Here is a 26,375-nt window from a genome sequence, read left to right as displayed (position 1 = left end):
CAGATAATTAAGGTAGAAAATTAACAAAGATATTTAGGACCTGAAAATGTTTAAATTTAAATTTTTGTGAGTACATAGTATATGTATATATTTATGGGGTATATGGGATATTTTGATATAGGCATAAAATGTGTAATAATCACATCAGGGTAAATAGGGTATCCATCGCCTCATGCATTTTCCTTTGTGTTATAAAAAACCCAGTTATACTCTTTTAGGTATTTTAAAATGTATAATTAAATTATTACTGGAATTTTGATGATGCTTACATTAAGTCTGTAGATGGCTATGGGTAGTATGAACATTTTAACAATATTAATTCTTTTAATCCATGAACATAGGATATCTTTCTGTTTATTTGTTTCCTCAATTTTTTAAATCAATTTTTTATAGTTTTCAGGGTACAGATCTTTCACCTCCTTGTTAAATTTATTTCTAAGTATTTTATTTTATTTATGTTATTGTAAGTGGGATAGTCCTCTTGTTTTCTTTTTTTGAGTGGTTCATTATTAGTGTATAGAAATGTAACTGAGTTTTGTATGTTGATTTTGTGTCCACCCACTTTACTGAATTTATTAGTTCTAACAGGTTTTTGGTGGCATCTTTAGGGTTTTCTTTTCTTTTTTTCTTTTGAGATGGAGTCTCACTCTTGTTGCCCAGGCTGGAGTACAGTGGTGCAATCTTGGCTCACTGCAACCTCCACTACCTGGGTTCAAGTGATTCTCTTGCCTCAGCCTCCTGAGTAGCTGGGATTACAGGCATGTGCCACCATGCCTAATTTTTTATTTTTAGTAGAGATGGGGTTTCACCGTGTTGACTAGGCTTGTCTCAAACTCCTGACCTCAGGTGATCCACCTGCCTCGGCCTCCCAAAGTGCTGGGATTACAGGCATGAGCCACCATGCCTGGTGGATTTTCTATATAAAGGATTATTTCATCTGCAAACAGGGACAGTTTAACTTCTGCCTTTCCAATTCAGGTGTATTTTATTTTTCATCTTTTTGCCTAATTGCTCTGACTGGGACTTCTGGTACAATGTTGAATAGAAGTGGTAAGAGTAGGCACCCTTGTCTTGTTTCAGGTCTTAGAGAGAACTTTTCACTTTTGAGTATGATTTTAGCTGTAAGCTTGTCATATATGGCCTTTATTGTGTTGAGACACATTCCTACTATACCTAATTTGTTGAGAGCTTTTATCATGAAAGGATGTTGAATTTTTTTCAATGCCTTTTCTACTTCTGTTGAGATGATCTTATGGTTCTTGTCCTTCATTCTGTTAATGTGGTGTATCATATTATTGTTTTGGTTATGTTGAACCATCCTTGCACCTTCAAATCTCACTTGGTCATGATGAATCATTCTTTTAATGTGTTGTTGAATTTAGTTTTCTAATATTTTGTTTAGAATTTTTGTATCTATATTCATCAGGGATATTGGCCTATAATTTCTCTTCTTTAATATCTTGTCTGGCTTTGGTATCAGTAATGCTGGCCTCATAAATATGTTTAAAAGTATTCCCACCTCTTCAATTTTTTGGAAGAGTTTGAGAAGGATTGGTATTAGTACTTCTTTAAAAGTTTGGTAGAATTCAGTAGTGAAGCAATCAGATCCTGGGATTTTATTTGATGGGAGATATCTTATTACTGATTCAATATCCTTCCTTGTTATTGGTCTCTTCACATTTTCTTTTACTTCATGATTTAGTCTTAGTATGCTGTATGTGTCTCAGAATGTATTCATTTCTTCTAGGTCATCCAATTTTTTGGCATGTAACTGTTCATAGTAGACTCATGATCATTTGTATTTGTGTGATATTTGTGTAATATCTCCTTTTTTGTTTCTGATTTTGTTGTCTTTTTTTCCCCCCCTAATCTACCTAAGGGTTTGTTGATCTTGTTTTATCTTTTTAAAAAACCAACTTGGTTTCATTGAAGTTTTCTTTTTTGTCTATTTTCTATTTTTTTCTGCTCTGATTTTTATTATTCTTTTCTTCCTGCTAACTTTTTGCCTAGTTTGTTCTTTTTCTAGTTCCTTGAGATGTAATGTTAGGCTGTTTATTTGAGATCTTCTTTTTTTGATGGAGGCAGTTATTGCTGTAAACTTTCCTCTTAGAACTGATTTTGCTGCATCCTGTGTCAGGATCTTGTATTTCTATTTTTGTTTATTTTGAGATATTTTTACATTTTCCTTTTAATTTTTTGTTTGACCTTTTGTTTGTTTAAGAGCATGCTGTTTAACTTCCTCACATGTGTGAATTTTCTGAAGTTCCTCCTATTATTGATTTTTGGTTTCATATTATAGTGGTTGGAAAAGATGCCTGATACAATTGCAGTTTTCTTAAATTTGTTATTTTCTTAAATTATCTTAAATTTCTTAAATTTTCTTAAATTTGTTAAGTTATGTTTTGTGGCCTAACATATGATCTGTCCTGGAGAATGTTCCACTGGTGCTCAAAGAGAATATGTATTCTGCTGCTGTTGGATAGAATGTTTTGTACATGTCTGTTAGGTCTGTTTGGTATAAAGTGTAGTTCAAGTCCAGTGTTTCCTTATTGACTTTCTGTCTGGATGATCTGTCCACTATTGAAAGCAGAAATATTGAAACTCTTTGTTATTATTCTATTATATTCTATCTCTCCCTTTATTTGTATCAATATTTGCTCTCTCTCTCTCTCTCTCTCTCTCTCTATCTATATATATATATATTTAAGTTGTCTGGTTTTGGTTTTATACATATATATATTTATGATAGTTATATGCTCTTGAAGTTTGACTGCTTTATCATTATATAATGGCCTTCTTTGTCTCATTTTACAGTTTTTGACTTTTAATCCATTTTATCTGATGTAAGTATAGCTACACATACTCTCTTGGTTTCTATTTACATGGAATATCTTTTTCCATCCTTTTATTCTCAATTTATGTGTGTCTTTGTAGGTGAAATAAGTCTCTCGTAGGCAGAATATAGTTGGGTCTTGAGTTTTTATTCCTTTAGCCAATCTGACTTTTGATTGGAGAAGTTAGTTCCTTTATATTCAAGGTAATTATTGATAGTTAAGGCCTCATTACTGGCATTAAAAAATTGTTTTCTGGTTGTTTTGAAAATTCACTTTTTCCTTTCTCTTTTATGACTTTCCTTTGTAAGTAGATCATTTTCTCTAGTGGTATTTTTGATTTCTTGCTCTCTACCTTTTGTATATCTACTGTAGTTTTTGTTTTATGACTATTATGAGACATATAAAACATAGTCATAGTGGGCTATTTTAAGCTCATAACAAGTTAACTTTGACTGTATTACAAAATCCTACACTTTTGCTCCACACTTCTCTCACACTTTATACTTTTGCTGTTACAGTTTACATCTTTTTTTTGTATATCCCTCAGCAAATTATTGTAGCTATTATTTTTAATAGTTTTTTTGTTTTAACTTTCATACTAAAAATATAAATGATTTCCATATAAATGATTACAGAATAAAAGTATTCTGAATTTGAGGGTGTACTTACTTTTATCTGTGAGTTTCATACTGTAATTTTTGTTTTTGTTTTTGTTTTTGGAGATGGAGTCTTGCTCTGTTGCCCAGGCTGAAGTGCAGTGGTGTGATCTTGGTTCACTGCAACCTCCACCTCCCAGGTTCAAGCAATTCTCCTGCCTCAGCCTCCTGAGTAGCTGGGACCACAGGCGTGTGCCACCACACCTGGCTAATTTTTTGTATTTTTAGTAGAGAGGGGGTTTCACCATGTTGACCAAGCTGGTCTCGAACTCCTGACCACAAGCAATCTGCCCCCTTCAGCTTCCCAAAGTGTTGGGATTACAGGTGCAAGCCACTGTGCCCAGCCTGTAATGTTTTTACGTTACTATTTTTTGTCTGTTTTTTAAGTTTAAAGTATTTCCTTTAGCATTTCTTTTAAGATGATATGGTGATGTTGAACTCACTTAGCTTTTGCTTATCTAGGAAAGTGTTTATCTCTTCTTTACTTCTGAAGGACAGGTTTCGTGGGCATTCTTGGTTGGCAGTCCCCTCCTCCCCTTGCACTTACATCACCCTCACTCTTTCCTGGCCTGTAAGGTTCCTGCTGAGAAGTATACTGCTAGCCTTATTGGAACTCCCTTAAATGTGATTGCTTCTTTCCTCTGGCTGTTTTCAGAATTCTCTCTGTCTTTAATTTTTGACAATTTGATTATAGTATGTCTTGCTGTAGTCTTACTTGGATTTTATCTGATTGATGATATTTATTACCTTCCTATACCTGGATATTTGTATCTTTCCCTAGATTTGGAAAGTTTTCTGCTATTCTTTCTTTAAATAAAGCTTTCTGGCTCTTTGTCTCTTTATTCTCCCCAAAATCCTGTAACATGAATATTTACTCTTCTGATGCTATCTGATAAATCCCTTAAACTTTTATTCCTTTTCATTCTTTTTCTTTTATTCTCTCTGACTGTATTTTTGTAAAATAACTTGTCTTCGAGTTCACAGATTCTTTCTTCTGCTTAATCAGTTCTGTTGTTTTTACTTCTCTATTGGGTTTTAAATTTCATTCCTTGTATTTTTCAGCTCCCTAATTTCTTTTTTAAATATAATTTTAATCTTTGTTAAATTTCTTATCTTACAGTGTTTTCCTAATCTTATGGAATTGTTTCTCTATCTTATACTAAGTTTGCTGTGCTTCCCTAAAACAATTGTTTTGAATTCTTTGTCAGGCAGTTTGCGTATCTCTGCTTCTTTAGGGTCACCTACTGGGAAATTATTGTGTTCTCTTGGTAGTGGTATGTCTGCCTGGCTTTTTATGTTTCTTGTTGCCTTATGTTAATATTTGCACATTTGGTGGAACAGTCATCTCTTCTAGATTTTATGGGCTAGCTTTGCTGTGGAAAGACCTTCTTTTATCTGGAGCTTCCAGGGAACTTGCTGGGTGGGGTATGTAGCAATTCTAGTACCAGTGAAGGTGCAGCTGTGTATGTCTCTGTAGCTCTGTCAGCTGAGGTCAGTGTTGAATAAGACTGCAGTGATACTCAGCAGCTGATGCCACAGTGGCAGTGAGGGTTTCTGGGTTTTCTGTGTCTACAGTGGCAGTGGCAGTGAGGGTTGTCCACAGTGGCAGTGAGGGTTTCTGAGTTTTCTATAATGGCAGCTAAGGGCCTCCTGATCTCTTTTTCTTCCACTGAGGAAGTCGTGGCTGAGGGTATTTCTATTGGCACTGGATTCGGCTTGCAGGCCTACTCACAGTTTGGTGTGGCACTAGTGTCTGATGGGTGGTGCCCATGGAGCAGCCATGGAGCTGAGACCTGAAGCACAGGCACACAGGGAGGGAATATGGCTCTGGAATCTGGGGTGTAATGGCACTGGTGTCCAGTGTACAGGCCCTCTCACTGCCACATTGATAACAGAATGTAAGACTCAGATTCTTGTAAAGTAGCTGGGAAATCAAAAACTAGAGCACAAATGTGTGCAGTTACAGTGGTTTTGGAGTCAGAGCAGGGCCTCACTCTCTGTGGTGGTTGAGCTGGTCCCTGGAGTGCAGCCGTGCACAGCAAGAGCTTAACACTAGGTCCTGGAGTACAAATTAGCTTGCTAATAAGCTCCAGTATCTGAAATGCTCCAGTGTCTGAAATGTGGACAAACCCAATGCAGCCACAGAAACCAGGTCTAGAATGTAAAGATTCAAGAGGTGTCCAGAGTTGAGGCACATATTGGATTTGGAGAGTTGGTAGCTCCTTTCCCAAAGCAGCTCAACAGTGGCCACTTCTTGGGTTGGAGAGGTGTGTATAGCTGTGTCTTCCTCTCTGGGGTTCTCTATGAAGAATAATGGTTTGTTATTTTAGTCGCAAAAGATATTGTTGTCATCTGCAGAGCAGGCTGCTGAGGACCATGGTGGTTTTCACCACATGGCTGATACAGACAGCCTCTGCTATTCTTTGTTCTGGGCAATATCCTGGCATCTCAGGTATACTGATCTTACCAGTTATTTATTTTCTGTGTGTATATATTTTTTTGCTCCACTGTATTGTTGCAAAATCTTTAATAGGATCTTGGGGACTCTCTGGGAGTATTTTGTTTGTAGATAGCTGCCTATGTTTATTTTGGGGGGTGCTAAAGGGAGAAGGCTGATATCTCCTACTCTGCCATTGTGGTTACATCCCTATTATTCATTCATTCTTTTAAATACCAATTCAACACCAGCTCTAATGGACTGGGCACTGAATGTATATGGTACAGTGTAAACTCAGGGCCTTCCCTAATTGAGTGAATTTTTAAAATAAGTTTACAAAGAGGAGTATGACATTATTGGCACTAGCAAATCTGATCATGTAACCCCTCTGCTCAGAGTTTTTCCAAGGCTTCTAATTGACTGTGGGATGAAATATCACTTGCTTTGTATGCAATCAAAGGCTTTCATGACCTGGACCTTTCTCTGTCTATGTTCAATTTCTCTACTCCCCACCCCCATCTTTAGCAATTGGTATTTTAGAAAACGCCAAACTAATTCCCCAGAATGCATTGTGCTGTTGTTGTTGTTTCTGTGCCCCTACATACAGAGCGTCCTCCCTTGGAATATACATTTTTTCCCCATAAGAGAGACATGAGGTTTCTTTCCACTAGAATTATACGCCCCTTGTAAAACAGCTGTCTTAGTGTATTATGATTACTTACCGGTCTCCACTGTCTTTGTAATTTTTTTGAGGGTGGGACTGTATGGTTTCCTGTTGTTTTACCCTTGGCCTCTAGTATAGTTTTAAACACATCCATTAAGTCAATATCTACCACTTTAGGGACAGGAGATACATTGGCAAACAGACAGGACTCCTGCTATTAATGAATTACTAATCAAGGAAACAAATAAATGGGATGATATTTGATAGGAACCATACAGGAAATAGAAAGGATCTATTTAATCCTTTGATATCATTGATCCCAAGATAGGGAATGAAGATGGTGGTTGGAGGGAGACACTCATTTAAATAGGCATTTCAGGGAAAGCCTCATTGAGGAGGTGATGTCTGAGCCAAGGCTGGAAGGATGAGAATACAACCACAGAAAGAGCTTGAGGGAGTGTTCAAAGCAGAAAAGAAAGCAAGTATTTGATATGTGTGGGAACCAAAAGAAGACCAGTGTGGTCAAAGCACAAGGGGAAGAGTGGTTTGAGATGTGTTTGGAAAGGTAGGCAGGAGTTGGATCATGCAGGCTTTTGTCCACCTTCAAATATTTCTTGCACGGAATGTGTCAAGCCTGAAATCAAATTCTGCATATATTGTCCTTATCCTCCAACCTAGCCTTAGGCTTCATTTCTCTCCAGCCATGTTCCCACTGGGCCCACTGCAATAAGAGTAAGAGTGTCATACATTTCTCTCTTCAGTATTATTAGTGGAATTTTACCAGATCTGGAAACATTAAAGGAAGCAACTTGTTTTCAGTGTTTGCTCTTACCAGTAGGCCTTTAACAACAGCTATATCATAATGAATTCAGGATGATGTGAATGATGATTGCAGAGGAACTGGATACGCACAGTTCATACAGACGTCTAAGCAAAGCCCTAGATCGATCTCGTTTCATTTGCTTCTGGTTTTTGTCTCAGTATGATCCAGGAACCTAAAATAATGAAAGAGGAGCTCCATTTCCAGTGACCAGTTCAGTCCCTGCACTAGCAGAAAGTTAGTGGAGAATCCAATGCAAAGATCACATGTAAATTCTAGAAATTTTACTACATTTTTTTTTCAGAGATGACAATTGAATTGCCTGCTTTCCTTCCTTCCTTCTTTCCTTGTTCCTTCCTTCTTTCCTGAGCACTGAAGGATATAAGTCTGGTTTGAAGAATCTAAAAGGCTTCAGGGTAACAGCGAAGTGGATGACACATTCTTCTTCCAGCTGCTGCTGTTCACAACACTTTTGACAGTTAAAATACATCACACATTCTTTTGTCCTTTTAATGTAAACATTTACTGTTTTAAGTGGACTATAGAATCAAACCAAAATAGAAGGATGCAGACTGATACTTCAGAGGTGAAGCTAAGCACTAGACTAAATTAAATAAGAGTAATTTGCAATCTAACGCATGGTTATAATACATATTGTACAGCATACCCTGTTTGTCCCTGGGAAAGATTAAACAGAGGGCTTTCATTCCTTGCTCTATTTTTACAGCCTGTTACTAGAAAAGAATTTCATATAGAACAGGCAAAATTTTGAATTGAAATTAAGTTAAAAATAAATGGAAAAAGTAGTAAGGTCAGGGTAGGCTCCTTGGTGTTGATTTTCTCCTATGCTTAAAGCATTATCTGAAAGTCAAGAAAATGATGGTATCTCTAGTTTTTGTTGTTTGTTAATTTCCTCAGGAAAAACTTGACCTCCTTCTTTCTTATTACGTTGGCATCTGTCTTAAGCCTTTACCTTCAACTCTTATAGCTTCTTTCAAATCGTATTAAATTTGAAGACTAAGAACCTTCAAAATGACCCACATTTGAATCCTGGACCTACTCCCAAGCTGACCTGTTCTATTTTTTGAAAATGGATATGGAATTTTGCTTAGAATCCTAGAAGTTAAAAATGTGACATCCTATAGAATGCCATTTCATACAGGAAAGTCTGGTGCCCTTAAAGTTAGTTTTACCCTGAGAGGAAAACTTAAAAATGAATACAAGCTCAAGTTTATTCAGTTTCTTGTTTTGCTTAAAATTTGCCTACATAACACATAAATTCATCAAACTCCTTTCCTAGTGACAATACTTCATTAGATTAGTGAGTATTCAGGAGATTTTCATTTTATGAGTCATAAAATTCTTTTATTCCCCAAAGAATTTCCGGTGTCTGATTGGAATTTCATGTCTTTGTAGTTTTAGCTGGACTCCTTGAAACAGTTACTTCCTAAATAACTGTATTCCTGAGGCCTGCATGTAATACCTGGGGAGCCAGGTCACAGGTTGACTCCTGTTTTTCAAGAAAATTGAAAAATTAATCCCTTTCATTGCTTTAGTCTTAGTAATTTTATTCAGAAATTTTCTTAAACTTTTTAACCTCCTCCTCTCATGACAGAGATGTTTTCACTTGCTGCCTATACAATTTTCAGCATTATTTTTTTTTTTTTGCACCTACTTAGGGCCATTTTTGTCTATTTCTGTGAATACATCCCAGCGATTTAATGTTAGTATGTTGCTTGCCTTTCCCATCAGGTTTTCATCACTCACTTGGTATAAAGGAAAATGGGATAGAATTACAAATATACTGGACCATATAGCTATTGATGAGAAATGTCTTTGGATATCCTTTTACTTTTTTCTTCTTGTTTTTTTTTTAAAGTTCTTTTTGAAGAAGGTGAAAGTCAGGTTATAGTGAAAAGCCAGAACCATCGTGTGTTCCTATTTGAAAAATCCTAGGAAGTGAACATGATACTTTTTGACATGTGAGTTTAAGAAATTCTTAGTGATTATTATGATACACATTCTGCTTACGTACAGAGCTTCATCTGCATGTGCATGTCTTTGTGTGTTTTAAAAGATAATGCCTAACTCTTCTGTTTATAAATGGCAGTAGCTGAGTATGCACAACGGATGTGCTAAGTCTGGATGTGCTCTTTGGCTACATTCAACCAGCATGGACAAACAAAAAATATAAGGCTAGTAGAATATTGACACTAACAAATTGTTCAGAAGTTGGTTACTGGGAAATCTTTCACTAGACTTCAGTATTTTTGGTTTCTTTAAGAACAAATCTAAAATTTTACCCCAAAAGCGAGGTAGTTATGTATTATTTGTATTATGGCTCCTTCAACACATAACTTTTTAAAACTTTAAAATCAATAAAAGAAGGGGTTCTGTCTATAAACCACAAAGGAATATACCAAGTTAATGTTTTAGTTGGTTGATTAGTGTATTATTTTGAGAGTAGAAAAAATCAATGCAAAATTACTTGCTATTCACATATATGCAGAAAATGTAAGTCCTTGGAATGTAGCACACATTATCATTACATAATCTATATCCATATGCTGTTTATAACAAGCTGAAATGTTAGACCCTTGAGAAAAGAACCAGATTCTGGCACAGGACTGTTTTGTGGTAAGGAAAGATGAATGGATTCCAAAATTTTAAAATGGGGGAAAAGTTTGATGGTTCCACAACAAAATAAGAGAATTGAAATGGGGGTTTAAATATATATATGTTAACACAAGCTGACAAAGCAATTAATTTCCTTCTTTATCTATATCCCCTCCTAGCTCTTCTAATCCTGACTAAGGTAAATGGATTTACTCACCTTTTTAGCAGATGAAGATAGGAACAAAGATATCTGGCATTGCAGCCTGTCTCCCCATGCCCCTCCATCTCCATTTGCAGCATTTTTTTTTACAGTTGTTTTTTCCATCAGTTAGAGTAGTTAGTTCTTAAAGCAGTTAGAGACAGATCTGTACCAGTCAGAGATCTGTACCTGTTGGCTTAATTGCTTTGAGTATGTTGCTAATGATGCTGGGGGTCACATGTTAGATAGCCAATGTGAGCATTTTTATACAGTGGAAAAGATCTTTGTCCGACAAATACTATACCCCTAATCCTTTTTTGTATAAATTTGAGATAAAGGGATTTGTGAATTTGACAGTGACTCATTAAAAATATATTCTGAGTCTCTTAGAATAGCTATTATTAAAAAACAAAATAATAAGTGTTGGAGAGGATGTGGAAAAATTGGCATCTTATACGTTACTAGTGGGAATGTAAAATGGTACACTCAATGTGAAAACCATATGTCAGTTCCTCAAAAAATTAAACATAGAATTACCATACAATCCAGCAATTTCACTTGTAGTTATATATCCAAAAGAATTGAAAGCAGAGACTCAAACAAGTATTTTTTCTCCGGTGTTTATAGCAGCATTATTCATAATAACCAAAAGGTAGAAACAACTCAAATATCCATTGATGAATGAATGGATAAACAAAATTGTGTATAATACAATGAAATATTATTCAGTCTTAAAAATGATGTAAATTCTGATACATGCCACAACATTGATAAACAATGAAAACATGATGCCAGGTGAAATAAACCAGAAACAAAAGGATGAATGTTTTATAATTTCACTTAAATAAGGTACCTAGAATAGTCAAATTTATATAGAGAGAAAGTAGAATGGTGGTTACCAGACTGGAGGAAGGGGATCTGGAGAGTTATTATTTTATGGATTCCAATAATCAGTTTGAGAAGATAAAAAAGTTCTGGAGATGGATGGTGATAATACTTGCACAACAGTGTGAATATATATATAGTGCCATTGAACTGTACACCTAAAAATAGCTAAAATGGTGAACTTTTTGTTATGTATATTTTACCATAATAATAATGTTTATACATTTTATATGTTATCTAATGTTATTTACCTTCATTTTTATTTAATAATATGTATTTTTAAGTTCTATATAAGAATTTTCTAAAACCATCATAACTAGAGATTTTTATTTATTTCTGTTGGTTTATTTTTATTTATTTATTTTTTTTTTTGTAGAGCCAGGGTCTCACTGTGTTGCCTAGGCAGGTCTTGAACTCTTGGTCTTGAGGTGAGGATCAAGTGATCCTCCTGTCTCAGCCTCCCAAAGCACTAGGATTGTAGGCGTGAACTATTATGCCCAACCTATACCTAGAGATTTAAAAGAGAGAAATTAGACTTTGAAGCACAATGGCAAAATGAAAAGACATCATTCGTCTCTTCCAATTTTCAATTAAAATAAAGGAATGTAAAACATTTTTCAAATTGAGAATTTCTGCCAGATAAAGTAGACTAGAATGTGATAGAAGATATTAAGGGAAAATTTATCCTTCTTCATGAGAAAGTGGTATAATTGTAAGTTAGAGTGTTCCCATCAGAACACAAATAAATACTTCTCAAGTTAGAGGGTTGACAGCTAGAGGCCCGGTTGGTCCATGGGACACATGAGGAACTTTCTGTTTGGGAAATCCTTTAAACACTGTGGAACAATTACATTGAGAAGCAACTGAATGAAGATGTCTAAAGGCAATTACCATTACACAACATAGGAAGAGGTAAGCATTTGGAACTTTGCCTGCTGGGCCAGACAGTAGCTAGCAATCATATGGACCCTAGACACAGTCTCATCACGAACAAGGCCAGGTCAGAGAGTAAATTGGATGTGGAAAAATGACCCTTGGCATAAACGATTTGCTAAACACACTGAAAGGTATACAGAGACAAATACCCCAATGAGGACAACCTGCAGCACTTGCTTTCAGTTATTTCCCTCAATGTACTAGATCACCAAACTGGTAGTATAAAATTAAATTAGTCAAATTTCTAGCCCTCCATATACCAGTACATAGGTGCACATATAACAGTACGTAGATGTTAGTACTTCTAACAGTATATAGGTGGGCAATAAAGTATACAAGGGAAATACACTCGTATTAATTTGGGGCCAATAGCAGGCCTAAGTATACTTCTTCCCATTGATGTGGGAAAAAACAAACAAACATGGGACCTACAAAATATTCTGCAGTATAAGCAAGTGAAAATAACAAAGCACGTGGGGGAAAATATGCATGTTAAAAATATTTATTACTGAAAAAAATTTGCACTCTCAAGAAAAGATTTTTAAAATTCTGTGAAAGGGATGAAAGATGAAATGTGATCACAGGCTAAGATATAACAGAGCTGATAGAATCAAGAAAATCCTGGAGAGAAACTAACAATCCTATAGCAGAATTGGAAACCTCACTAGAAGCAGTGAAGAACCAAATTGAACCTACTAAATATATAGTTAATGATGTGGAGAACCACTTGAACAACTGTTCTGTAACGCAGAGGAAAAGGAAAATGATTGGGAAATTTTCAGCAATAAGATGATAGATGTGGTCTATAGAAAACAAGGATCTAACTAAGAGGAAAATTGATATCCTTCAAGAAGAAAACAGAAAAACAGAAGAATAAAGGAAACAATAATAAGACATACATGAAGAGAGATAGGAATTTCAAGTTTTAGAGACACATTTACTATGTGTCTGTGAAAATTAGTGAAAAAATAGCAGCACCTAGATATACTCTGCTGAAATTTTTGAATTCCAAGAAGCAAAACTCACAAAAATACATTTTTAAGCTTGTGAACAGAAAAAAAAAAAAAAAAACCTCTGAGGGAACAAAAATTCAGCCATGTTTCAGAGATCTTTTCAGCCTTATTCAGCAAAAGACAATGAAACAATTTGGCTTTTGTTTTGAGAAAGAGAAAATTGTAGTGCCTAAATTCTATATCCTGTCAAACTTATTCCTTTATCAAAGAACGGGGCATATTCTTAGATGTAAGCGATTTAGGAAGCATACTGTTTACATACCTTTCTTAAAAAAATTACTTAATGTAATATTCCACACAGCTGAGAAATGAGCCAAAATAAAGAGCTCCATTATGGGGAAATTGTAGGATATAAGCATATTTATGAGCATTGAAACAATAAACATAGAATTAAGTTTAAATGATTGTTTTATATATAGAATCCCCACAAAATACAAAGTCAAATAGGATTTTTCGAAGCATAGATATATCAGGTTAAAATGGATCGTTTCACAAATAATAACTTGGGTCAAAAATTCCAGATTATACCAACCAAAACAGTAGAATTAGGAAAGAATGGTGTGACGGTAGGTAAATGTGTCCTGATTTTCTCTTCTTACACACAAGGTTTTCTATAGATGCTGTCGATAATATATAATTGATACAAGTGAACGTATAATGTATTTGAATTATTGAAGGTAATCCTAAAAATAAAAATAGTATATATGTTTTCCAACTCACCAGAGAAAAAGTCTAGTGTATCTTCAGTTAAGGAAGGAATTTAAGGAAAAGGGAAATCACAATGACATATAAAATCAGAAAATAAGATGACAGAATTGAGATGAAGTAGGTCCATTTTTATATAAATATTAGGGATAAACTTTCCCTTTAAGAGATAGATAGATACCTGGTTTAAAGAATCAAATTTCTTTAAAGGAGCACCCTATCTGAAAAGGACACTCAAAGCACAATAACACAAAAGTTAAAAATGGAGGGATAGGAACAATATATCAAACTAAATTAAAATAGAACATCAAACTACTTTTTAAAAATAGAACTTCTTGGATGACCCTTGAATGAAATAAGCAAACAGAGTTGCAATTATTTTCCTGTGGGCAACTGATTTTTCTGCCTGGATGCTCATAGGAGTTTGTATCTTTAATGCTAAGTAATTTCCTCAATGTAATTCTGTTTTCATGGTACATACTAAAGTTTACCAGAATACCTTGAACCCTTGTGATCTACAGATTAAGCTCTTCATTGTAGAAAATATCTCTTTTGTTTTAACTTAGGAAATTTTTTTGTCTTTTACTTAGTTTTCTGCTTCAAAGTCTTCATCTTTGGTTGTCTGCCCTTCAAAATACATCATCTTTTTATATAGTTGCTTTCATTTGTCTATTTTCTTCTGTATTCTGTTTTCTTGAGCTACTACTTAAAGTACTACTTCAATTTTCTTCTGTGTCAATTCTGCTCTTTGATATTTCCCATGCATTTCTTATTTCTGAAATATTTTTTCCTTGACTCTGCCAACTACTTTTCATTTTAGTTTCTTCTGTTATGCATTTATCTTTCTTTAAAATTTCTTATGGAGTCATATTCTTTTAAATTTTCTTTAGAGTGTGAAGTATTTGTGGTTTGATTTCTTTTTCTGATTTCTGGGATAAAACTTCCAGAAAAGGGGAGGCGGAGCAAGATGGCCAAATAGGAACAGCTCCAGTCTCCAACTCCCAGCGCGAGCGACACAGAAGACCGGTGATTTCTGCATTTTCAACTGAGGTACTGGGTTCATCTCACTGGGGAGTGCCGGACGATCGGTGCTGGTCAGCTGCTGCAGCCCGACCAGCGAGAGCTGAAGCAGGGCGAGGCATTGCCTCACCTGGGAAGCGCAAGGGGGAAGGGAGTCCCTTTTCCTAGCCAGGGGAACTGAAACACACAACACCTGGAAAATCGGGTAACTCCCACCCCAATACTGCGCTTTAAGCAAACAGGCACACCAGGAGATCATATCCCATACCTGGCCGGGAGGGTCCCACACCCACGGAGCCTCCCTCCTTGCTAGCACAGCAGTCTGTGATCTACCCGCAAGGCAGCAGTGAGGCTGGGGGAGGGGCGCCGGCCATTGCTGAGGCTTAAGTAGGTAAACAAAGCTGCTGGGAAGTTCGAACTGGGTGGAGCTCACAGCAGCTCAAGGAAACCTGCCTGTCTCTGTAGACTCCACCTCTGGGGACAGGGCAATAACAAACGCAGCCGAAACCTCTGCAGACGCAAACGACTCTGTCTGACAGCTTTGAAGAGAGCAGTGGATCTCCCAACACGGAGGTTGAGATCTGAGAAGGGACAGACTCCCTGCTCAAGTGGGTCCCTGACCCCTGAGTAGCCTAACTGGGAGACATCCCCCACTAGGGGCAGTCTGACACCCCACACCTCACAGGGTGGAGTACACCCCTGAGAGGAAGCTTCCAAAGCAAGAATCAGACAGGTACACTCGCTGTTCAGCAATATTCTATCTTCTGCAGCCTCTGCTGCTGATACCCAGGCAAACAGGGTCTGGAGTGGACCTCAAGCAATCTCCAACAGACCTACAGCTGAGGGTCCTGACTGTTAGAAGGAAAACTATCAAACAGGAAGGACACCTACACCAAAACCCCATCAGTACATCACCATCATCAAAGACCAGAGGCAGATAAAACCACAAAGATGGGGAAAAAGCAGGGCAGAAAAGCTGGAAATTCAAAAAATAAGAGCGCATCTCCCCCGGCAAAGGAGCGCAGCTCATCGCCAGCAACGGATCAAAGCTGGACAGAGAATGACTTTGACGAGAAGAGAGAAGAAGGCTTCAGTCCATCAAATTTCTCAGAGCTAAAGGAGGAATTACGTACCCAGCGCAAAGAAACTAAAAATCTTGAAAAAAAAGTGGAAGAATTGATGGCTAGAGTAATTAATGCAGAGAAGGTCATAAACGAAATGAAAGAGATGAAAACCATGACATGAGAAATACGTGACAAATGCACAAGCTTCAGTAACCGACTCGATCAACTGGAAGAAAGAGTATCTGCGATTGAGGATCAAATGAATGAAATGAAGCGAGAAGAGAAACCAAAAGAGAAAAGAAGAAAAAGAAATGAACAAAGCCTGCAAGAAGTATGGGATTATGTAAAAAGACCAAATCTACGTCTGATTGGGGTGCCTGAAAGTGAGGGGGAAAATGGAACCAAGTTGGAAAACACTCTTCAGGATATCATCCAGGAGAACTTCCCCAACCTAGTAGGGCAGGCCAACATTCAAATCCAGGAAATACAGAGAATGCCACAAAGATACTCCTCGAGAAGAGCAACTCCAAGACACATAATTGCCAGATTCACCAAAGTTGAAATGAAGGAAAAAATCTTAAGGGCAGCCAGAGAGAAAGGTCGGGTTACCCACAAAGGGAAGCCCATCAGACTAACAGCAGATCTCTCGGCAGAAACTCTCCAAGCCAGAAGAGAGTGGGGGCCAATATTCAACATTCTTAAAGAAAAGAATTTTCAACCCAGAATTTCATATCCAGCCAAACTAAGTTTCATAAGTGAAGGAGAAATAAAATCCTTTACAGATAAGCAAATGCTTAGAGATTTTGTCACCACTAGGCCTGCCTTACAAGAGACCCTGAAGGAAGCACTAAACATGGAAAGGAACAACCGGTACCAGCCATTGCAAAAACATGCAAAAATGTAAAGACCATCAAGGCTAGGAAGAAACTGCATCAACTAACGAGCAAAATAACCAGTTAATATCATAATGGCAGGATCAAGTTCACACATAACAATCTTAACCTTAAATGTAAATGGGCTAAATGCTCCAATTAAAAGACACAGGCTGGCAAACTGGATAAAGAGTCAAGACCCATCAGTCTGCTGTATTCAGGAAACCCATCTCACATGCAGAGACATACATAGGCTCAAAATAAAGGGATGGAGGAAGACTTACCAAGCAAATGGAGAACAAAAAAAAGTGGGGGTTGCAATCCTAGTCTCTGATAAAACAGACTTTAAACCATCAAAGATCAAAAGAGACAAAGCAGGCCATTACATAATGGTAAAGGGATCAATTCAACAGGAAGAGCTAACTATCCTAAATATATATGCACCCAATACAGGAGCACCCAGATTCATAAAGCAAGTCCTTAGAGACTTACAAAGAGACTTAGACTCCCATACAATAATAATGGGAGACTTCAACACTCCACTGTCAACATTAGACAGATCAACGAGACAGAAAGTTAACAAGGATATCCAGGAATTGAACTCAACTCTGCAGCAAGCAGACCTAATAGACATCTATAGAACTCTCCACCCCAAATCAACAGAATATACATTCTTCTCAGCACCACATCGTACTTACTCCAAAATCGACCACGTAATTGGAAGTAAAGCACTCCTCAGCAAACATACAAGAACAGAAATTGTAACAAACTGTCTCTCAGACCACAGTGCAATCAAACTAGAACTCAGGACTAAGAAACTCAATCAAAACCGCTCAACTACATGGAAACTGAACAACCTGCTCCTGAATGACTACTGGGTACATAACGAAATGAAGGCAGAAATAAAGATGTTCTTTGAAACCAATGAGAACAAAGATACAACATACCAGAATCTCTGGGACACATTTAAAGCAGTGTGTAGAGGGAAATTTATAGCACTAAATGCCCACAAGAGAAAGCAGGAAAGATCTAAAATTGACACTCTAACATCGCAATTAAAAGAACTAGAGAAGCAAGAGCAAACACATTCGAAAGCTAGCAGAAGGCAAGAAATAACTAAGATCAGAGCAGAACTGAAGGAGATAGAGACACAAAAAACTCTCCAAAAAATCAATGAATCCAGGAGTTGGTTTTTTGAAAAGATCAACAAAATTGACAGACCACTAGCAAGACTAATAAAGAAGAAAAGAGAGAAGAATCAAATCGACGCAATTAAAAATGATAAAGGGGATATCACCACCAACCCCACAGAAATACAACTACCATCAGAGAATACTATAAACACCTCTACGCAAATAAACTGGAAAATCTAGAAGAAATGGATAATTTCCTGGACACTTACACTCTTCCAAAACTAACCCAGGAAGAAGTTGAATCCCTGAATAGACCAATAGCAGGCTCTGAAATTGAGGCAATAATTAATAGCCTACCAACCAAAAAAAGTCCAGGACCAGATGGATTCACAGCTGAATTCTAGCAGAGGTACAAGGAGGAGTTGGTACCATTCCTTCTGAAACTATTCCAATCAATAGAAAAAGAGGGAATCCTCCCTAACTCATTTTATGAGGCCAACATCATCCTGATACCAAAGCCTGGCAGAGACACAACAAAAAAAGAGAATTTTAGACCAATATCCCTGATGAACATCGATGCAAAAATCCTCAATAAAATACTGGCAAACCGGATTCAGCAACACATCAAAAAGCTTATCCACCATGATCAAGTGGGCTTCATCCCTGGGATGCAAGGCTGGTTCAACATTTGCAAATCAATAAACATAATCCAGCATATAAACAGAACCAAAGACAAGAACCACATGATTATCTCAATAGATGCAGAAAAGGCTTTTGAAAATATTCAACAGCCCTTCATGCTAAAAACGCTCAATAAATTCGGTATTGATGGAATGTACCTCAAAATAATAAGAGCTATTTATGACAAACTCACAGCCAATATCATACTGAATGGGCAAAAACTGGAAAAATTCCCTTTGAAAACTGGCACAAGACAGGGATGCCCTCTCTCACCACTCCTATTCAACATAGTGTTGGAAGTTCTGGCTAGGGCAATTAGGCAAGAGAAAGAAATCAAGGGTATTCAGTTAGGAAAAGAAGAAGTCAAATTGTCCCTGTTTGCAGATGACATGATTGTATATTTAGAAAACCCCATTGTCTCAGCCCAAAATCTCCTTAAGCTGATAAGCAACTTCAGCAAAGTCTCAGGATACAAAATTAATGTGCAAAAATCACAAGCATTCTTATACACCAGTAACAGACAAACAGAGAGCCAAATCATGAATGAACTTCCATTCACAATTGCTTCAAAGAGAATAAAATACCTAGGAATCCAACTTACAAGGGATGTAATGGACCTCTTCAAGGAGAACTACAAACCACTGCTCAGTGAAATCAAAGAGGACACAAACAAATGGAAGAACATACCATGCTCATGGATAGGAAGAATCAATATCGTGAAAATGGCCATACTGCCCAAGGTAATTTATAGATTCAATGCCATCCCCATCAAGCTACAATGAGTTTCTTCACAGAATTGGAAAAAACTGCTTTAAAGTTCATATGGAACCAAAAAAGAGCCCGCATCTCCAAGACAATCCTAAGTCAAAAGAACAAAGCTGGAGGCATCACGCTACCTGACTTCAAACTATACTACAAGGCTACAGTAACCAAAACAGCATGGTACTGGTACCAAAACAGAGATATAGACCAATGGAACAGAACAGAGTCCTCAGAAATAATACCACACATCTACAGCCATCTGATCTTTGACAAACCTGAGAGAAACAAGAAATGGGGAAAGGATTCCCTATTTAATAAATGGTGCTGGGAAAATTGGCTGGCCATAAGTAGAAAGCTGAAACTGGATCCTTTCCTTACTCCTTATACGAAAATTAATTCAAGATGGATTAGAGACTTAAATGTTAGACCTAATATCATAAAAATCCTAGAGGAAAACCTAGGCAGTACCATTCAGGACATAGGCATGGGCAAAGACTTCATGTCTAAAACACCAAAAGCAATGGCAGCAAAAGCCAAAATTGACAAATGGGATCTCATTAAACTAAAGAGCTTCTGCACAGCAAAAGAAACTACCATCAGAGTGAACAGGCAACCTACAGAATGGGAGAAAATTTTTGCAATCTACTCATCTGACAAAGGGCTAATATCCAGAACCTACAAAGAACTCAAACAAATTTACAAGAAACAAACAAACAACCCCATCAAAAAGTGGGCAAAGGATATGAACAGACATTTCTCAAAAGAAGACATTCATACAGCCAACAAACACATGAAAAAATGCTCATCATCACTGGCCATCAGAGAAATGCAAATCAAAACCACAATGAGATACCATCTCACACCAGTTAGAATGGCGATCATTAAAAAGTCAGGAAACAACAGGTGCTGGAGAGGATGTGGAGAAATAGGAACACTTTTACACTGTTGGTGGGATTGTAAACTAGTTCAACCATTATGGAAAACAGTATGGCGATTCCTCAAGGATCTAGAACTAGATGTACCATATGACCCAGCCATCCCATTACTGGGTATATACCCAAAGGATTATAAATCATGCTGCTATAAAGACACATGCACACATATGTTTATTGCAGCACTATTCACAATAGCAAAGACTTGGAATCAACCCAAATGTCCATCAGTGACAGATTGGATTAAGAAAATGTGGCACAAATACACCATGGAATACTATGCAGCCATCAAAAAGGATGAGTTTGTGTCCTTTGTAGGGACATGGATGCAGCTGGAAACCATCATTCTTAGCAAACTATCCCAAGAACAGAAAACCAAACACCGCATGTTCTCACTCATAGGTGGGAACTGAACAATGAGATCACTTGGACTCAGGAAGGGGGACATCACACACCGGGGCCTATCATGGGGAGGGGGGAGGGGGGAGGGATTGCATTGGGAGTTATACCTGATGTAAATGACGAGTTGATGGGTGCAGCACACCAACATGGCACAAGTATACATATGTAACAAACCTGCACGTTATGCACATGTACCCTACAACTTAAAGTATAATAATAATAATTAAATTTAAAAAAAAAATAAAAAATAAAACTATTTTCTTAATTAAAAAAAAAAAACTCCAGAAAAAAACTTCATCTTTTTTCTCCAAATTCCTCTTAGAATTAAAAAAAAAAAAAATTGTAATTGTCCATGGTATTCAGTGCAACCAGAATTTTCTAATGTTAAATTTCAGTAGTTCTTCTGATCTCAGTCTTCTGCAGTACCTCACACCATCATGCACAGAATGGTGTGAGGGAGATACTTTACACTGTGGCCCACAGACCTGGAAACTATCACTCTGCCTTTTCTGAATTTCATCACCCTCCTGCTTCACTGTGATGGCCATTCTCCAAGGTTGTTGTATGATATTGATAGCTTTCCTAGCTTTCAGGACTGAGAAAATATTTGTCTTTTCAAAAATTCATTTTGTTACATTTAGTTTCCGCTTATGGAAATCTTGAAGTCTCTACACTGCTCCCTACCCCAGGGTTGCTATTTGGGTTTGTATTTTGCATGTCTCCAAGATTCTCTCTTAGCTTCCTATCCTGCAGCCCAACAACAGATGACCCATTCCACTTGTATATCTCTGGTGCCTCAATAGATGTGGCATTTCAGGTTGTCTGGACCACCTGATCTGCAGGGAGTACTTGATCACTTCCTTTATTTTCAAAGATCGTGGCATATTCTTTTGAAATCCTCAGTGGTAGAGAGTCTTTGCACTTTGAGGTGCCTACTTTTCTAAATGAACAAATTACTCTTGCAGCAGTCTTTTATGGAATCTTTTGGCTTAAGGACTCCTTATATAGTGTGTGGGGTCTGTCCTTTCTCCATGTTTTTTTTTTTGTTTTGTTTTTTGTTTTTGAAAATTAGACAAGTAGAATCTTACTGTCTGCTTTGTATCCACACCTGGGAGCTAGACCTACACATCTATGTCTACATTTGATTTCAGGCTCTTGACTCTAGCCCCTAATTTCAGTCCAGCTCCTTTGGAATTGGCATTCCTCCTTTGATCATTCTCCCCCAACTCTGGTGTCTGTCTCCTATAGGATTTGGCTGGGATCTACCCTTCTACCTCTGTTCTAGTATATACGTTAGATCATGTTGTCTACCCAGGGTGCAGGCAGTTTAATATCTAGTTGGGAAGATAAGTCCAACATGGTAAGACAACAGAGAATAATATGAACTATCACCAAGTAAGTTTTATTGTATAATAGGTGTTGATAGGTGTCATCGCCATTCAGAAATAGTGTAGAATAGTTACGGAAAGCTTCAGTGGACAGATGGGACTTGAACAAGATATTAATGAACGTTGGGATTTGGAGATGTAAAAATTCCAGTCCAGTGAAGAAACATGAATGAAGGAAGAAGGTGGGAAGGACCTTGGCATATTGATGCAACAATAAAGATCTCCTCAAAATACTCTATTTTCCTTCCATTAATGAGATAGCAAATAGGAGGCTGTTGAAGATCGTTTCCGTCTGGAGGTTACTATCATATAAATTCCTTACATTTGTGTGGTGATTAGCTATTTTAGATGCACTGATATAATTATATCATTTGGTCCTCATAACAGCTTTGTAAAATCACAGATGAGTAAATCACATCCTAAGTATCTTGCCAGAAATTTCATAGTTCATGCATAGTAGAGCCGGGATCGATTTAGGCAGTGAGAACCTTGTGTCTGGGAGACCAGTTAGATGTTATCTAGACAGAAAATGGTGAGGCTCCAAATTTTGATGGTGGCTGTGGAATGGAGAGGAAGGGATGGAAATTAGAGGTAGGCTCCATAGCACTTAATGACTAAGTGGATATAGGAGTACCACAGATATACTTTGAATATTGGTAACTCAAAGAGTTGTGATGCCATAATTAAGAGACAGAAAAATATATGTAAGTCAAGTCCCTGATTTGTAATTTGAAGCCCATTTCTTTTGTTATATAAAAGGCAGTAAATATCTCTTTCTGACTCATTACACCTTGTTTAAAATTTTTTGTGTTGCTTTTCTATCTTTTGGCCAAGATCAAATCTATATTTTAAAATGTTTTTCATATGTTTCAAGACTGTTTTGAGTTTACTCTTTAGTATTTTCTTTGCCAGGCTACATAATCCTAGTTGCTAGTTTATTTAGCCATTTGTATAGGGATGTTTTTAATGCTTTTATTATATATGTGATATTTTTTTCTGAATCTTTGCCAGCTTCTCCACATATTTCTCATGATGTTAAATTCAGATTTGGTCATAATACTTTGTCAGAGTTATAGTCTGAGCAATATTGATTTTGAACAAAGAGTAGTACATCAAGTTTCTTAATACTTGTACACCTGTTTATTCATATTCATACCAGTATAATGTTACACTACACTGAAAAAATGATATATAACCTAGATATATAACCAGTATATAACCCAGATTCAGGTTATATTTTCTATAAAGCACTTTGAAAGATTTGGATAACAGTTTGTGGAGATTTCTAGAGTTGATAGACTTGGAGGCAGCATTTCTTCTACTCTGAAAGGTAAAGGTCTTGACATTCATTTCTCATAAGAAAGGAATTTATCAAAGTAGCAATAAAAGATAAGGCTGGAGTTAGTAAACCAAGGTTTGTGAACCCTGAAGCTTGGTTTATGTATTTATTTTTTTCTAGGGAAAGTCCAGATATTTTGTCTGGTTTTTCAATAATCACCAATAATTCTAGGAAGTATAGTTTTAATTTTAGATTATATAAGAAGAAGATTATATAAGAATAAATTGAGGCTCAGTGAGGTTAAGTTACTTGTCAGAGATTTCACAGACACAGATAGCAAATGGCAGAGCTATGATTTGAACCTAGCTTATGTATGTGTGTTTAAATAAAACTGTATCTTCCATGCTTCTTCCACTTAATACATCCTACTTAGAAAAGTTACATGGTGAAAAATGATTATATTCTAGGAAAAGTCATGATAGTTCAGCCCAGGTAGGAATGAGGTTTCAATATAGTGTCCCTGGAATATTCAGGCATAGGCTTTAGATAAGGAGTTCTTAACCTGGGGTCCTTGAATTAAACTCAGAAGGTCCATGAATTAGGATGGGAAAAAAATCCGTATTTTATTCTCGCTAATCACAATTTCCTTCAATTATGATATATGTTATAGATAACCCACAGAAGTACCTATGACTTTGTCACCATTAGAAATCACAGATATTTTCATATCATAATACAGTCATCACAGATTTCTCAAAATAACGTTAACACTCATTACTACTTCCAACTTACGATAATTAGTAGATCCACCATTAAAGCTTGTTATGTAATGTGTTAATAAAGAAGCACATTTTTACTATATAACACATTTGTTTTTTTCAGTATTTTGATAGCAGTATTTAAAGATCATTTTTTCATTGTAATCCCATGTATTTGTTCTCATACATTTAGAAACATTTTCCTGAAAGCTTTGCCAGACTTCCAAAGGGTCTGGAGCAACAACAAAAATTCAAGAAACGCTGATGTGGATGTTATAGCATCATTTCATCATTTCTAGAGTTTTTTTAATTTACTGAACATTAAGCAACTCAGGATTTCATTATATAATATTGTTTATTGAGAAGAAAATTTACAAAAATCATTAATCATCTGGTAGAATGTGAACTTTTCTAGCTTTCAGAAATGTTTCTAGCTTCTTAATATTTTATTTCTGTTCATCACTAGTTATATTCTGTAATAGACTGTCTCAACTTGTCAACTCTCTGAGCTGCCACAGAAATTGTTTGGTGTAGGATTTAGAAGAAAGAATTTTGGAAATAATCTTGGATTTACATGCCAACTTCACTTAACGGTGCACAGTAAAGTGCCCTTGTGAAAGGTACATAATAATCTCTAAACCCCAGTTTCTTTACTTGTATAATGGGAATAAATAGGATGAGTACACAATATATGCAACAATAAATGTAAAGCACTTAGCATAACATCACAAATAATAACAATAATATTCAATGGAGATGGTCCTGTGTGTGGCCTTATACTTTCTATTCCAGTCTTTCTGAACCTCTTGAGCTAGTGACAGTAATTTTGGTATGGACAACTTGGGTAAAGTTTTTGCCCTGTAGACTAAGGGACCAGAGAGCAGCATCACAAAGCATGATGGTGGGATTTTGAATGTGACAGATCATGGAGGGAGTTTGACTTAAGAAGATTTATGGACTTCAAGAGTAGAGGTAGGCATAGTCACTTCTAAGTGTACCCAGCTTTCTTATTCCCAGAGACTAAGAAGCGGCTAAACATCTGAGCTGCATCACTCTTCGTGACAGGAATTTTGGATACAGGAGGCTTTTTCTTATTCTTTATCCTCTTATTCTCTCAGCAAGATCTGGTAGTTCATCTGTGTCTGGATTTTCACTATCCGTAGGACTACTAGTTTTTGGATTATATTAACAACCAGGCCTGATCCCAAGTGGGACAAAAAAAGAAAAATGAAAACATATCTAAGGGAGTCCTGCAGCGAGACAGGATCAGTCTGAGCAAATAGACACATATCCAATAAAACAACACCTACAGTAGACAGACGACAACTAAACCAAGAAAAAAAAAAAAAGCCAGTTGTCATGACACTGTTTGCCTAATCCAATTATACTTATCTCTTTTGCTCAGGACAGAAGTGAATATTCCCCAGACAAATAATAATTGATCTAAGCCAATCATAAAATTCCATTTCCCTTGTCAGTGGTTGATTTCAGTTGGACAGATGCTCCATTCCCGGTCAGTTGGATCTGAGGGAAAATCTTCTGGGAGTTTTTGCTAAAGGTTTTGCTCACTAACAAAAAGAGACACACTGGCTGAAGTGCTCCCTTTTTCACTAGATGTTGTTTTATCTGCCTGTGGTGTCTGGAATTACTGTAGCCATTGTGTGACCATGAGGCGGATATCACTGACATTGTGAGGAGGGCAGACATGGGCCCTGATGAGGTAATTATGCCGCTGACTTGACCAACATGGAACCACTGGAATATAGACTCCTTGTTATGTGAAACAATAATTCCTTTATTGCATAAGGCACTTTTATTTGTGGGTTTTTTGTTTGTTTGTTTGTTTGTTTGCAGCTGAAAAATTCTTTCTGATACAATTAAGGGAATTCATGTCTAGTCCCCAAAAAGTGTTTTGGAGATTTGAAAAGATCATGATTTCCCACCTTAACAATTTAGTAGGTGAGTTGAAGGAAGCCACTGCTGAGACCAAAATTCGTTGCCTAGAAGATCAATTGGAAGAAATATCTCAAAGCACAGAGCAAAAACACAAAGAGGTATAAATCATGAAAGAAAAATTAAGAGACTTGGAAGATAGATCCAGGAGGCTTAACATGCAAATAATCGAAACTTTTTTGGGAGACCTATAGAGCAACTCAAATCTACAGACTGAATAGGCTCACTAAATTCTACATACGATTAATGAGCAAGGTAAAGCCTAGTAAGATGATATTCCCGAACTTTAAGGATAAACACAAAATCTTATAAGCTTCCAAATTTACAATAGAAGTGTCAGGTTAGCATTAAGTTTCTCATTTGCAA

General features: G+C 36.7%; 1 protein-coding gene across 6 annotated transcripts in view; it reads left to right on the top strand.

Annotated features, from left to right (window-relative positions):
• Positions 1 to 26,375, top strand: part of LOC105473442 (methionine sulfoxide reductase B3) — a 194,613-nt gene that overhangs the window by 138,742 nt on the left and 29,496 nt on the right. The window contains exon 5 of one of the 6 annotated variants that reach the window (XR_011609063.1): positions 14,713 to 14,815. The exons of the other annotated variants lie outside the window; for them this stretch is intronic. The gene's annotated coding sequence lies outside the window, so the exon portion shown is untranslated. The remainder of the gene's footprint in view (positions 1 to 14,712; positions 14,816 to 26,375) is intronic. 6 annotated transcript variants of the gene reach the window in all.

Source organism: Macaca nemestrina, chromosome 10 (genome assembly GCF_043159975.1).
Source record: "Macaca nemestrina isolate mMacNem1 chromosome 10, mMacNem.hap1, whole genome shotgun sequence".
NCBI classification, from domain to species: domain Eukaryota; kingdom Metazoa; phylum Chordata; class Mammalia; order Primates; family Cercopithecidae; genus Macaca; species Macaca nemestrina.
Note: the sequence above shows the minus strand (reverse complement) of the source record. Positions and strands in the feature narration are given on the sequence as shown.